The sequence below is a fragment of the Mirounga leonina genome, unplaced genomic scaffold (assembly GCF_011800145.1).
Source record: "Mirounga leonina isolate KUSES-001 unplaced genomic scaffold, KU_Mleo_1.0 Mir_101609, whole genome shotgun sequence".
In the NCBI taxonomy this organism is placed as follows: Eukaryota; Metazoa; Chordata; class Mammalia; order Carnivora; family Phocidae; genus Mirounga; species Mirounga leonina.
The window spans coordinates 1271732-1285619 of record NW_023270164.1 but is presented as its reverse complement, the minus strand read 5'-3'; positions in this window follow the sequence as shown (position 1 = coordinate 1285619).

The window sequence follows — 13888 nt, the reverse complement described above, 5'->3', positions numbered from 1 at the left end:
GAAATTTAGTAACAGACACATGCAAAGATGTTCAACATCACTAATCATCAGGGAAAGACAAATCAAAACCACAATGAGACACTGCTCACACCAGTCAGAATGGCATGTATCAAAAAGACAAGAAATAACAAGTGTTGGGCACCTGGGTGGCTCAGTTGGTTAAGCCGCTGCCTTGGGCTCAGGTCATGATCCCAGGGTCCTGGGATCAAGTCCCGCATCAGGCTCCTTGCTCAGCGGGGAGCCTGCTTCTCCCTCTGCCTGCCGCTCCCCCTGCTTGTGCTCGCTCGCCCTCTCTCAAATGAATAAATAAAAATAATCTTTAAAAAAAAAGAAATAACAAGTGTTGGTGACAATGTAAAGAGAAGGGAAACCTCAGGCACTGTTGGTGGGATGTAAGCTGGTGCAGTCACTATGGAAAACCATATGGAAGTTCCTCAAAAAACTAAACCCAGAAGTACCATAAGATCCAGTAATTCCACTTCTGGGCATTTACCTCAGGAAAATGAAAAGAGTAATTTGAAGAGATATACTCACCCCTATGTTTATTGTGGCATTATTTACAATAGCCCAGATAGAGGAACAACGTAGGTGTCCATCAACAGGTGAGTGGATAAAGATGTGGTATATGTATATAAAAAAGAATATTACTCAGCCATAAAAAAGAATGAAATCTTGCCATTTGTGACAGCATGTATGGGCCTAGAGGGTACAACTGCTAAGTGAGAAAGCAGGGAAAGACAAATACCGTATGACTTCATTTACATGTGGAATCTAAAAAACAAATAACAAAAGAGAGACTCAAATATAGAGAACAAAGTAGCGCTTGCCAGAGTGGAGGTAGGTGGGGTGGTGGGTGAAATAAGTGAAGGGAATTAAGAGTTAAAAACTTCCAGTTAATAAAATAAAATTGTCACAGGGATCAAAATTACAGCATAGGGAGTATAATCATTATTCTAATAGCTTTGTATGGTGACAGATGGTAAGTACACTTATAACGGTGAGCGCTTCATAATGTATATAATTGAATCACTGTTGTACACCTGTAACTAATATGTCGACTATACTTCCATTAAAAATTTTAAAAAATGATAAATGAATAAAATCAGGCTTCAAAAAGCTTTACTTCACAAAGGAAATCTAGATCTGAACATTAAGCAATTGTGTCTGAACATCATAATGGCAAAACTATAATAACTAATGAACTGGTAGCTGTCTGTTTGACAGGGATCTGCAAAACCTGAATTTAAGATAATAGGTTGGATATACATTGATAATACATCCATTTTTCTGAGTCTGGGCTCCTGTTTCTTCACCGTAGCTCTAAAGAAGAGGGATTTCTAGGGCACTTGGGTGGCTCTGGCTGTTGAGCAACTGCCTTGGGCTCAGGTCATGATCCCGGGGTCTCCTTCTCCCTCTCTGTCTGCCCCTCCCCCCTGCTTGTGCTCTCTCTCTCTCTCAAATAAAATCTTTAAAAATAAATAAATAAAAAATAAAGAAGAGGGATTTCTGAGGTGTCTGATATTTGCCATCCTCTTCCCTTTGCCACGCTGTCTTGGCCTGACTGACAGGGCTCTTCTACCCTCGGCTCCATTAGCTTCCTGAGGAGTCCTTCATCTGCTCATGTCTCTCTCTGTCTTCCTCAAGGGCAATGCTGCCCCTGCTTAGGCGTTCTTCTCATTTGACGTGGGCCCAGGATTGCAGTGGGGGCTGAAGAAGCTTGCGTACGTGCAAAGTCACAAAGGAGACACTAGTGGGACACCGCTACTGCTGTTAGGAAATGATTACTGCTTTCATAGCCGGCAGGTGCTGTAGCGTGTGAAGGGCAGACAACTACCATATCCGACCTGGACTAAATCCCTCATCAGCCCCTCTCTCACTCACATCAAGAGAGCAGTGTTCGCAGTGTCTTCCTCCATAGAGGATGCCCCGTTCCCGATTTTCTTTCCCAGGTAATACAGTTCTAGACCCCAGGCTCCTGTCTGACCTGCTCCCTCCTGGAAACCAGTCTAAATCCTCCCCATTTCTAGTTACAGTTTTCTCCCAAGTTTGTTTAAGAGATCTGACTGAAATCTGATGTGACAGAGTTTAATAAATTATGGCTATTACTTTGATTATCCATGCATAGAGCCATTCATCAATGAGATTTTTTTTTCCCCCCAGTTCCAGGCATAGCCTTAATGTTCTGCTTAGCTTTGTTTAAAAAAAAAAAAAAAAGCAGAATATATTAAAAAAGAACAAAGTGCACAGCTCATGGATGTCCATAAACATTTTTCCCTGAAGATCCCAGACTTGGTTTTTGTGTATCAACTTTAAGAAATATGTAAGAGCAGGTTACAGTTTACTAAAAACAATTGATCTTTAGAATTATACCAAATTTTAAACTTTTCCTGTAAATATCATAAAGCTTCCTTATTAACATGGTAATTTTTTAAATGTGTAATAAAGAAGTCTTATTATTCATGAACTCATTATAGAGTTGTGCTATATATAGCCCATGGGTAGCTGAATAAAGTTCTGATATCTGTAATGCTTATGGCACTAGTACTTACATTCTAGATCTGTAGGGTTTTTCTGTTCCTCTTTTTTGTAGTTACAATTTTATTTTTTTTAAGTTTCTTGGATATTTTGCATATTTTTCTGTTAGACTGTAAAAAGATTGGAAACCACAGATAATGAAGTTGGTTCATAGACAGGAAACTTCCTACACTGATTATGAAAACATCCCAGCAAAATACTAAGAAGCACTAAGAAACTCATTTCCTTGTATCTAGACGATTAGAAACCAACATTACAATACATTACAACAGCACAATATATCCTGATTGGCTTCCTATTACAATTTTACAATTTTAATGGCAACAATTCACTTTGTTTTTACATACCTTGTATTTCTCTCTTGTATTTTCGAAATGTATGTAAGCTAAATTTTTAAATATTTTATTTACTTGAGAGAGTGAAGGCAAGAGAGAGAGAGAGAGAGAGCGCGCGCGAGAGAAAGCACGTGCAAGAGCTGGAGCATGGGGGAGGGGAGGGGTAGAGGGAAAGGGGGAGGGAGAAGCAGACTACCCGCTGAGCAGGAAATCCGACGTGATGCAGGGTTCCATCCCAGGACTCTGGAATCATGACTTGAGTGGAAGGCAGACGCTTAACCAACTGAGTCACCCAGGAGCCCCATATGTAAACTAACTGTAATGATCAACTGCTTTTAAATCCATGATTTAAAAAACACTGCACTAGGCTCAGCTTCTTCAGAATGGACACTGTTTTATTCAGCTTCCATTTATTTGATTAGGCATCATTGCCTAGCACTGGTAATAATTTCATTTATTTATTTGAGAGAGAGAGAGAGTGCACAAGCACAAGTAGGGGAGGGGCAAAGGGAGAGGGATAAGCAGGTTCCCAGCTGAGCAGGGAGCCCAAAGCAGGGCTCCATCCCAGGACTCTGGGATCAGGACCTGAGCCGGAAGCAGACACTTAACCCCTGAGCCAGGGAGGCACCCCCTAACACTGGTAATAAAATGTTAAAACAGTAACAGCAAAGATAATGACCATAGTAGTATTAGTTAGTCCTGGGCACTTTCCACTATTAAGCACTGATCTGATGGCTTTACAGGGATTAAGTTCATTTAACAGGTCAGAACATTGAGGTATAGAAAGGCTAAGTAAATTGTCTGAAGTCATGCACCTATGTAGAACCAGCATTCTAATCCAGGCTGTCCGCATCCACAGTCCACTTTCAAACCCTCTACCACCACACTCAGTACACATTGGCTGAATGAATCAAGGAGTTCCAACCTAAATATGCCCTGTCTCCTTTCCCATGTTTCACCATTGGACCTCTTCTCGGAGTCGGCACTTGACCTACCTGCATCTCCTATTGGTTTGGATTTTAAATTCCTCATGTACAATATCCCACTCAGTGTGCTCCTTCCCCTGGTTTATTCTATCTAGGAGTTCCTCAACTTCTTTTACCTTCTTCATCTCAAATGTAATCAACCGTGGCAGGAAGACGGCCACTTGAGTCTTAAATGTCACTCAGTTAACTTCAGATCATTGCAACCCTTTTTTTTAATTAATTAATTAATTTATTTATTTATTTTATTCTTATGTTAATCCCCATACATTACATCATTAGTTTTAGATGAAGTATTCCATGATTCATTGTTTGTGCATAACACCCAGTGCTCCATGCAGAATGTGCCCTCCTCAATACCCACCACCAGGCTAACCCATCCTCCCACCCCCCTCCCCTCTAGAACCCTGTTTGTTTTTCAGAGTCCATCGTCTCATGGTTCGTCTACCCCTCCGATTTCCCCCGCTTCATTCTTCCCCTCCCGCTACCTTTCTTCTTCTTTTTTTTTTCTTAACATATATTGCATTATTTGTTTCAGAGGTACAGATCTGAGATTCAACAGTCTTGCACAATTCACAGTGCTTACCAGAGCACATACCCTCCCCAGTGTCTATCACCCAGTCACCCTATCCCTCCCACCCCACCCCCCCACTCCAGCAACCCTCAGTTTGTTTCCTGCAATTAAGAATTCCTCATATCAGTGAGATCATATGATACATGTCTTTCTGTTTGACTTATTTCGCTCAACATAATACCCTCCAATTCCATCCACGTTGTTGCAAATGGCAAGATCTCATTCCTTTTGATGGCTGCATAATATTCCATTGTATATATATACCACTTCTTCTTTATCCATTCATCTGTCGATGGACATCTTGGCTCTTTCCACAGTTTGGCTATTGTGGACATTGCTGCTATAAACATCGGGGTGCACGTACCCCTTCGGATCCCTACTTTTGTATTTTTGGGGTAAATACCCAGTAGTGCAATTGCTGGATCATAGGGTAGCTCTATTTTCAACTTTTTGAGGAACGTCCATACTGTTTTCCAGAGTGGCTGCACCAGCTTGCATTCCCACCAACAGTGTAGGAGGGTTCCCCTTTCTCCGCATCCCCGCCAACATCTGTCGTTTCCTGACTTGTTAATTTTAGCCTTTCTGAATTCTGTTAGGTGGTATCTCATTGAGGTTTTGATTTGGATTTCCCTGATGCCGAGCGATATTGAGCACTTTTTCATGTGTCTGTTGGCCATTTGGATGTGTTCTTTGGAAAAATGTCTGTTCATGTCTTCTGCCCATTTCTTCATTGGATTCTTTGTTCTTTGGGTGTTGAGTTTGATGAGTTCTTTATAGATTTTGGATACTAGCCCTTTATCCGATATGTCATTTGCAAATATCTTCTCCCATTCTGTCGGTTGTCTTTTGGTTTTGTTGACTGTTTCCTTTGCTTTGCAAAAGCTTTTTATCTTGATGAAGTCCCAATAGTTCATTTTTGCCCTTGCTTCCCTTGCCTTTGGCGATGTTTCTAGGAAGAAGTTGCTTTGGCTGAGGTCAAAGAGGTTGCTGCCTGTGTTCTCCTTTAGGATTTTGATGGACTCCTGTTCTCACATTGAGGTCTTTCAACCATTTGGAGTCTATTTTTGTGTGTGGTGTAAGGAAATGGTCCAGTTTCATTCTTCTGCATGTGGCTATCCAATTTTCCCAACAGCATTTGTTGAAGAGACTGTCTTTGTTCCATTGGACATTCTTTCCTGCTTTGTCAAAGATGAGTTGACCATAGAGTTGAGGGTCCATTTCTGGGCTCTCTATTCTGTTCCATTGATCTATGTGTCTGTTTTTGTGCCAGTACCATGCTGTCTTGATGATGACAGCTTTGTAATAGAGCTGGAAATCCGGAATCGTGATGCCGCCGGCTTTGCTTTTCTTTTTCAACATTCCTCTGGCTATGCGGGGTCTTTTCTGGTTCCATACAAATTTTAGGATTATTTGTTCCATTTCTTTGAAAAGAGTGGATGGTATTTTGATGGGGATTGTACTGAATGTGTAGATTGCTCTAGGTAGCATTGACATCTTCACCATATTTTTTCTTCCAATCCATGAGCATGGAACGTTTTTCCATTTCTTTGTGTCTTCCTCAATTTCTTTCATGAGTATTTTATAGTTTTCTGAGTACAGATCCTTTGTCTCTTTGGTTAGATTTATTCCTAGGTATCTTATGGTTTTGGGTGCAATTATAAATGGGATCAACTCTTTAATTTCTCTTTCTTCTGTCTTGTTGTTGGTGTATAGGAATGCCACTGACTTCTGTGCATTGATTTTATATCCTGCCACTTTACTGAATTCCTGTATGAGTTCTAGCAGTTTTGGGGTGGAGTCTTTGGGGTTTTCCACATAAAGTATCATATCATCTGCAAAGAGTGAGAGTTTGACTTCTTCTTTGCCAATCATTGCAACCCATCTTGAGGCCCAACAATACTTAATGAGCCTATAAAGCACTTTCATCTCAGTAAGTGGAAAGCTAAAGGGGAGTGTAAACACCACAATGCAATAGATGTTTAAACAAAAGACTTTGGGATAGCTGTTGTGGTCAGTTATTTTTACATATGAATTTACTAATGACGGAATTTTCATTTGGGCTGTTGAGTTCTTCCCATTTTTGTAGGGACTGCATTATTCCTTGGTATACCATAAATACAAGATGCAGTGAAAAAAATTTTTAGGATTCCATTTTGTCATCCCGGGAAGAGTGACCCTTTTCAGTAAATTTTAAAAATGCCTTCTGATTCTTAGTCTCTAAGGATTCCATAACGTCACAAGTATCAGGCTCACAGCTGCTCGCAGCATGAATGTTGAACTAGTCACCACGGTCTCACAAAGAGAGGGGGGTAATATTCAAATTTAATCAGAAATGCTGAACCATTCACCACAAACTTCCCACCTAGCAATGATCTCGAATTTTTGGTAAAACTTCAGGTTGGAGAACTTCTTCCATTTGAGTCCGATGAAACTCTCGTCACTGTGCAATTTAAACCCCAAATGTACAGCAAGGAATATAAAGCAACATTAATCCAGTTAAGTTCTATAAAGGCAATAGTTGATGTTTGTCGGCGCTAAAGGCATTTAAAAGAACTAAGGAGAAAAGGTTTCACCCAGTGATCACAGATAAATAATAACAATATTACCTTGCAAAAGTCAACTTACTTCAATTCTTTTACCTTCTGTTTTACTTTAATTCAGTGTAGGGGTGAAGGGTGGACTGCTTCCAAGATGGGCCACCTTGGCATAAAGGTTATTTTGAGTTAAAAGTCATCAAAACCCAGCAGATGCGGGGAAAAGCTGTCTGCCTCCCCCTCAACTATCAACATTTACATTGGAAAGGAGAGCCTGTACCAGGAAGAGAGCTATTAACAGAGACTCCCTTTCACCTAAGAACTTTAGCTGCCCAACAGGGCAACCTTTGTTTTTGAAAACGTCTTCTTTGGCTTTCTTCTTTAATGCTCTTTCTCCCCTTTGTGTCCTCAGACCCTACCCCTCTCCTTAGTGCCTGTGAGCTTTGTCTTTGGAATTTCATGTCTGTGTGAATTCCTCTCATGTACGCCTATTAAATTTGATGTCAATTTGATTCTAAGTCCAGCTAGAAGGAGCTTAGAGCAGAGGAAGGTCTTCTTCCCCAACATCAGCAAAGAAGTTCTAATTATAGAATGTAACAAAAAGGCTGTCAACACCAGTGGAAAGTAAGAAATTACTTTTCTTCCACATTAACTTAATATGGCACAAATAATGACCATAAGGTGATTTTGATATTAAAATATTTTCTCTAATATACCATTAAGGACTTTGTTAAATATAGGTGATTTGATAGAGATCTTAAAAACTTTTAAGGCATAGGAAGGATATCATAAACAAACTGAGTCTGAAATGTTGAAAATTAAATACCTTGAAAGTCCTTTTGAATTATAATAAAATGTAAAGCGAAGCATTAAAAGTCGGTTAAAACTATCATTTCACTAATAGCAAAGGTAAATACAATTTTGCAAATTTCACAGGTGGGCAAACTTTCTCCATAAAATTTCACACGTACTAATGTACTAACGACTTTTAGGTCAAAGACAACTTTCAAATTACTTCTGAAAAGATGCTTATTGCCAGTGTCTAGTTTTAGTAGCACAGTCACAAAGGACATGTTTCAAGACACACCTCTTGGTGCCAAAGTGATTTCTAGCCTTTAAATCAGACACAAATTAGTGCCATGGGCAGAAAAATGTGTTATTGTTTTAAAGTGATCATGTTGTTGAACTTGCTTATTAAGGAACGAGGATATACTTTCGATCTAAAGGGCTTAAATGACCTCTTTAAAAAGAGATTTGCAAATTTAAATGGTACTCATTTTATCTAGCCTACAGTGGACATTCCTAAAATTAACTACTTAGGAGGCTTCATGGACAAAGTCTGTGCCTGGTTTCCCTGTATTGATTTGACAATCAAATCACTGGCAGCAGAATTAAAGGTTTTATGGGGGAGAATAAGGTGGTATATGGTATTGACTGAGAACATGACATTTACAGTTAGTCTCAAGTGGTACAGTTTGAAAAGGCTTACATGGGGAATCACTGTTGGTTCTATTTTTATTATGGACAACTTCAAATATGTGCAGAAATAGAATTAATCACCATGCACTCATCATCCAGTATGAATATTTAGAAAATCATGGCCAATCCTGCTTCAGATATATGTCCACCCCCTTCCTCACGTCCCATATTATGTTGAAAAAATCCCAGACATTCTATCATCTGCAAATATTTACAGTTAACCTGTAAAACTGTCACATTTAAAATTAACAATTCCTTAACATCAACACATACCAAATAACCATTTAGTGTTCAAATTTCCAATAGTTTTATAATGGTCATGTTTTTAACTTTTATTTTATAATATGGACTCCTAGGAAGTTGCAAAAAGAGAGTCCTGTGAACTCTTACCCTAATGTTTTCCCCAATAGTGACATAGAATTGTAGTAAAATAGCAAAAGAACAAGGGAATTTACATTGGTAAAATACTGTTAACTAGAGTACAGCCTTATTCCACTTTCTTTGTTTTTTACACATATGCATGCATGTATGCATGTGACAGAGAGATTGATCACAGTGTGGCTGGGTAGGCCCCAGAGTCGTGGACAGGCCAGAGGGCCCGAAACTGCACTAAAGCTTTGGTTGCTGCCACAGGCATGTTTGAAAATCCCAAGTGATACATCTTTGTTTTTTGTTTTTTTGGATTTTTAAAAAAGATTTTATTTATTTATTTGAGAGAAACAGCATGAGAGAGCACAAGCAGGGGGAGGGGCCGAGGGAGGGGGAGATTCAGGCTTCTTGCCGAGCAGGGACCCTGATGTGGGGCTCCCCGTGGGACTCGATCCCAGGACCCTGGGATCATGACCTGACCCAAAGGCAGACGCTTAACCCACTGAGCCCCCCCAGGCACCCAAGTGATACATCTTTATCTTCTGTCCCACAGCTCCCTCCTCCAAAAGCAGAGATAAAAAGGGGTATGATGGAGACAAAAGAAGTATATGTATTTGTTTACCATACTTCTATATGATACAATTTATTTATATATTCCTTGGTCCTTCTCCTCTCCCACAGTCCTTTATGCTCCTGGACTAGGGCTAATGCAAACGGAAATTACATGGTGATACTGCTCCAAGGACATTAAATCAGGAACCCCTAGAGCTGGAATATCATTCTGCCCCTGCCTCTCTGGCAACAGGCTGCCTGACCATCACTGCCAGCATCTGTCTGTCCAACGGAAATCTCAGAGGCCTTGGAGAGGCATTTATGAGTAAATGGGATTACATCTGAAACCCCTATAGATTAAGTGTTGGGGAAGACAAATCTCTATGACAACTAGCTGAAAGGCACCTATAATATTCTCATTTTAAAACTATAAAAATATAATAGAAATGTGCATTTGAGAATTTGTTCTGTAGATATTAGCACCATCACAAATTATCATTCAAAAAATAAGTGACTTTTGGTAATTGCTAATTACAAAACAGTTCCTAGCAATATGCCCTATTTGGAATGGTTAGAATCATTGAAATTATGGGAGTATATAAACCACTTTAATGGGTAAACATTCAACTGGGCAGTAGTTTCTTTTTCTTTTTTTTTTTAAGATTTTATTTTAGAGAAAGAGAGAGAGCACACATACGAGTGGGGAGAAGGGGAAGGAAAGGGAAAGGGAAAGAATCTCAAGCAGACTCCGTGCTCAGTGTGGAGCCTGACTGGGGTTTAATATCACGACCCAAGGTCATGACCTGAGCCAAAACCACTTAACCGCTGGAGCCACCCAGGTGCCCCTTGGCAGTAGTTTCTAATGTACTTATCTTTATCTTCAAATTTGGGGCATTATAGTCATTAGTATTGACTAAATATGACATGACCTGAGCAATAATATTATCCACACCAAAGATCATAGTCACTCTGCACCATGATAACATGGCTACTAAAGTAGAAGAGTAATGCTTGCCTGTGTTCCTTCCAGCAATACTGTGAATGTCAGATTGAGCAGCTCACTCATTTTTACTATTTAATGTGAAGATGCAGGTCTTTTCCTGTATCTCATACATTTGTAGCCACTACATGCCAGGTGTGGATGCTGGTCCCTTCATTTAGCTTCTGTGTGGAATCCTCACAAATCTAGGAGGGAGTTGGTGTTACTCTGCACTTTTTGATGAAGAAACAAGGTATAAAGAAAAAAATTACTTTTCATTTTTACATAGTTAATAAGCGGTTGTGCTGGAATTTGAAACTGGTTCTTATGTATGTGATCAGGAGTGGAAGGTATTTCAGCTACAGTATGCAAGTGCAAATGCATATTATTATTTTTTGCTGCTTTTATAAACCCGGAAGCATCAAGATCACTGGTAAATGTCTAAACGCGGTCATTTACTTTACTTTCAAGTAGTTCACCGTTGAAGTCAAAATATATCGATAACATGGTCTCTTGCAAATTTTTTAGTTCATAATTGATTTCAAATCATTGTACTTTAATACACCCTAACTCTTTAAATTGCTTTCTTTTATAACTACTACTTTTCACTAAAATGAATGTGACTATACGCATTACATTAAAAAACACAAAAATAATAGTACCAAACATTTACATAATACATATTAAAGTTAAATATAATTTCACAAATATCAGGGTTCCTGAATACTTTTTATTTTCACTCAATGGTGTAACACTTTCTGTTCAATTCCTGAAAATTTTTTTGTCAGAAAGAGAGAGAGGGAGAGCACAAGCAGGGGGAGCGGCAAGCAGAGGGAAAAGCAGACTCCCCGTCGAGCAAGGAGCCTGATTTGGGACTCGATACCAGGACCCTGGGATCATGACCTGAGCCGAAGGCAGACGCTTAACCAACTGAGCGTCCCTAATTCCTGCAATTTCTACCAGACTTTTAAATTAATGTTTTTCTCACAGTTCATATTTTCTCAATTAAAAACAAATTATCAACAACCACAAAAAGAAACACTTTCTTGCCAATTTCCCCCCTAAACCTATCCCTTCTTCCTCCTATTCCCCTTTCAAGTAAATAATGTCACAGGCATCCTCCACTGCACATGGAAACGTCTTTATCTTAAAATTCCCTACCATTGTATTATGACCCGATCTGCTACATGTCTCTTAGATTCCCATTTGTCAACTCTTGTATTTGATTCTACTATAACATTTAAATTTGGATTCACACAATGTTGCTGACTTAATTCAAAAGCTTCCGAATTGATATACCAGATTTTGGCTTCTCCCCATCACCCCTCCAACCTCTATATCACCAACAGATTTGACTTCCTGAAACATAGGTAGGATTGCATTACTCCTCTGCTTAACACGGTCCAATATTAGGTCTGTTGTCAATAGCATTTTTACATTTAATATGTTCCCCAAGTAGATTTTAAGCTCCCCTGAATAATAATTACATTTCGCTCATATGTGTACTTTCAAAAATGAAAACTGAACTAATGTGCTAAATAACTATAGATTCAATTAATAAAAGAACAAATGAGTGGGCAAATAAACAAAGACTACAAATCAACTTGAGCAATGCTTTTTAATATGTTAGTCACAATTAGTGGATAGAAGAATCAATCCAGATATTGCCAACTAGTACTTTTTTTAATTAAGCAAAACAGAATAGGAAGATAGTGGAATGAGTCACACTTTGTAAGGAAAAGTATCATTCTGTAAAATCTGGTTACAATTAAGTGTGCACACACGTGTGTATTTACCGGGTCATGATGTAACATATATTCTTAAATCAGGTCGTGATAATAAAGAGCTGAGGTTCCACATCTGGCCTGACAGTGTAAAGAGCTCCGCAGACTCACGTGCCATTGTAAGGGGTAAAAATTACTTAAAAAGGCAAACATTTAATGTTTCTGAAAATTGACCTAAAGGAATACTACCAAAGAACATTTATTGAAGAAAAATCTATTAAAACAAGGTAAGAATTATGAGAATCTTTGTATTTGAACCAATATCCATGTCCTCCCTCCCCTGGTCAAGCTCAGTGAGGAGGACACTCCATTCTAGACTGCTACAGGGAAGAAGACAGAGTTCCCTCTCTCCCCAGTTCCTAGTGAAAAGGTTTTCTTCCCAAGAGGGGCAGGATTTCAGCATTTGTCATCCAGGTCACAGGCACCTATAGCTGAGGCTAGGATCTGGGCATGTGTGACCGAGAGGTAGAGGCTCCTTTAACACTCCACTCACTGAACAAAGGCTATATTACCTGAAATGTGAAGTTTCCAACAAAACATAAGTCCATGCAAAGAAAATGGAAAGTGTAACTCACTCACTTGGGGGGGGGGGGGGGGAGTATGCAATATAAACTATCTGTGAGAGCAACTAGATATTGTATTTAATAAAGACTTGAAAGTAGCCATTATATGTTCGAAGAACTAAAGAAAACTGCAATTACAGAAGTAAAGGAAGGTATGATGACTATCTATGTTTCAATAGAGGAAATAAAGAGATAAAGCAAATAAATTGGAGAACTGAAAAAACGGTAACTAAATAAAAAATTCATTATAGGCATTCAAGAGCAAATTTGAAATTTCAGAAAAGAGAATTAGCAAACACACATGTAGACCAATGGAACAGAATTGAGAGCCCCAAAATATACTTGAGCATATCTGGTTAACCAACATAGGACAAGGGAGCCAAGAATACTCTATGGGTAAAGGACAGTCTTTTAAATAAATGGTGCTGGGAAAACTGGATAGTCACATGGAAAAGAATGACATTGGATCTCTATCTTATAACACTCACAAAAATTAACTCTAACTGAATTAAAGACTTAAACATAAAACCTGAAACCCTAAGAGTCCTAACAGAAAATACAAGGAAAAAGTTTCTGGATACTGGTCTTGGTAATGATTGTTTGGATATGACATCTAAAGCATAAGCAACAAAAGCAAAAAATCTACCAGAGGGTCTATGTCAAACTAAAATGCTTCTGCACAGCAAAAGAAAGAATCAACAAAATAAAAAGGAAACCTACAGACTGGGAAAAAATATTTGCAAACTGTATACCTGATAGGGAATGAATATCCAAAGTAGGTAAGGAAAACCTACAACACATATAAAAAAAATAGCAATCCAATTAAAAAAACAGGCAGAAGGGTCGCCTGGGTGTCTCAGTCGTTTGGTTAAGTATCTGACTCTTGATTTCTGCTCAGGTCATGATCTCAGGGTTGTGAGATGGAGCCCCATGCAGGGCTCCACGCTCTGCTTGGAGCCTGCTTAAGATTCTCTCTCCTCTCCCTCTCCCTCTGTACCTAACCCCGACCCCCCCAACTCATGCATGCTAGCTAGCTCTTTCTTTCTAAAACAACAACAACAGCAACAACCACGCAAAAGCCCTGAATGGGCATTTTTCCCAAGGAAGGCACAGAGATGGCCAATGGGTACATAAGAAGATGCTCAACATCATTCATCATCAGGGAATCGCAAAGCAATGCCACCATGAAGTATCACCTCAC